Source organism: Gavialis gangeticus, unplaced genomic scaffold (genome assembly GCF_001723915.1).
Source record: "Gavialis gangeticus isolate Ggan-Ray unplaced genomic scaffold, GavGan_comp1, whole genome shotgun sequence".
NCBI classification, from domain to species: Eukaryota; Metazoa; Chordata; order Crocodylia; family Gavialidae; genus Gavialis; species Gavialis gangeticus.
In genome coordinates this window covers 81,053,263-81,055,624 of record NW_017728993.1, presented here as the reverse complement: position 1 = coordinate 81,055,624, position 2,362 = coordinate 81,053,263, and the positions used below count along the sequence as shown (strand labels likewise).

At 46.9% G+C, this 2,362-nt stretch overlaps 1 protein-coding gene across 3 annotated transcripts in view; it reads right to left on the bottom strand.

Annotated features, from left to right (window-relative positions):
- The window catches only part of CLCC1 (chloride channel CLIC like 1), a 28,816-nt gene that overhangs the window by 16,321 nt on the left and 10,133 nt on the right, over positions 1 to 2,362 (bottom strand). The window lies entirely within an intron of this gene.

The following is a 2,362-nucleotide window of genomic DNA, read 5'->3' as shown; positions in this document are numbered from 1 at the left end:
AGTTCCCTAAAGAGACAGGCTGAGGGTGTGGTCCCCTGTGTGCTGGGCCCATCCTAATTGAATGGTCACAGCACAGAGATTTAAATCACAGTGTCACAGGGCAGAGATTTTTGGGGAGAAACCAAGGTGGCTTTCTGCCACAGAGGTGAGGGACCTAAACTTCCCAATTCTAGGCTCTTCCAGAGACAAAGGGCATGTCTTAACCGTAGCAGCAAGGCACTGCTACTGAAATATCTCCATACAGTGGCACCTGCAGGCATGCTTCAAACCTGAATGTAGGCCTACAAAGATGCTGAGGGTGTCCCCTTGAAGTGTGTATGAAGTCAGCTTCCAGCATATTTGAATGGAGTCACTGGGGACAAGCCTAGAGCAGCCTCACTGCTGTATTTCCATGTTTGGAGACCAGCAGGGGGATAACATCCTCAGCAGTAGTGCATCACAGCCACAGTCTAAACAAACCAAGACAGGTCTCCAACATTACTTGGGCTGTTTTGCCAGCAGTGTAACCCCAGACCAGTGAGAGACAGAAAGCTTCTGTTGCCAACAACCAAAGTTGCTTTAAGCACCCCTTGCACTTCACGCTGATTACCAGCACCCCCTTAACTACAAATGCCTCCCAGCATCTGCTGTGCACCATGCCAACACAAATGGCACACGTGGCAGTCAGAGGCAACTGCTAGCTACTGGCAGAAGGCTTGCAACCCAGACAAGCCCTTTGACAGAGCAATTATAAGGTACTTGGATCTCTAACCATAATTTGGATGATGGAATAGAGACAAGCGAGTTTAACCATCTGATTCTCAAATACTTGTTTTGATTGCTAATACTGAAACTAAACATTTAATGCCAGTCAAAAATCTGTTCTTCCATTAAAGTTTAAATATTTATGCAAGCATTTCACATTCTGTCGTATGTGCGACAATCTTTAAATACACATACACTTTATTTATATTGTATGCAAATTTCTTCTCATTGTCCTTTTAAAATGAGACAGAGAGTTACCCCCTGACAATACATGGCAATCCACAGATCATAAATCAAATTAAGAGACCAAAACAGTAAGAACTTCTTCACAAAAAGTGCTTTATTTCATTATCTAAGCCTCAAAACTAGCTAATAACCTACTAATCTACCTGCTCTGACTCATCTTTGCTGACATTATGGAGGATTTCATAGACATTAGGGCTGGAAGGCACCTCAGAAGATTGAGTCCAGCCCCCTACCCCAGGGACAGGAAGTCAGCAGGGATCATAGGATCCCAGCAAGATAAACATCCAAATGTCTCTTGAAGGAAGTTCAAAGTGGGTGCTTGAACCACCTCTGGTGGCAGCCTATTCCAAACCTGGGGGGCTCGGACAGTAAAGAAGTTCTTCCTTATGTCCAGCCTGAAGCGATCATGGAGGAGTCTGTGACCATTCGACCTTGTCATCCCTTCAGGCACTCTGGTGAACAGACGTTCCCTCAGGTCCTGGTGAGCACCCCTGATAAACTTACAGGCAGCCACCAGATCACCCCTGAGCCTGCGCTTTTCCAGTCTGAAGAGTCCCATGGCTCTCAACCTCTCATCATAAGGTCTGTTTTCCTGACCCCTGATTATGCGTGTGGCTCTTCTCTGCACTCTCTCAAGCTTTTCCACATCTTTTCTGAATTGTGGCGCCCAAAACTGAATGCAGTACTCCAGCTGCGGCCTCACCAAGGCTGAGTACAACAGGAGAACGACGTCTTGGGGTTTGCTTGAGAAGCATCCACGGATGCAAGCCAGCGTTTTGGTCGCTTTATTAGCCGCAGCATCACATTGAAGGCTCATGCTCATCTTGTGGTCAATCATAACCCCCAAGTCCCTTTCACCTATAGTGCTATCCAGCATAGCACTGCCAAGCCTATAAGCATGCTTCAGGTTTTTCTTCCCAAGGTGAAGAAACTTGCATTTTTCAATGTTAAACACCATCAGGTTCTCATCCGCCCATTTCCTGAGCCTGTCAAGGTCAGCCTGGATCACCCTCCTGTCCTCAGGTGTGGACGCTTTACCCCAGAGTTTGGTGTCGTCGGAGAACTTGGCCAGTCTGCTTCTGACACCTATGTCCACATCATTAACGAAGATCTTGAATAGCGCAGGCCCAAGGACAGAGCCTTCGGGGACCCCACTTGTCACAGGGCACCACGACAATTGACTTCTGTGAACCACCACCCTCTGGGTCCTAGCACGGAGCCAATTTCCCAGCCAGCAGACTGTAGTAAGGTCAAGGCCGCAGTTAGCCAGTTTTGCTAAGAGGCGATCGTGGGATACCACAGGAAATTTTTGGAAGAAACTCCCCCCCCCCCCCAAAAAATCAAAAAAAAAAAAAAAAAAAAAAAAAAAAAA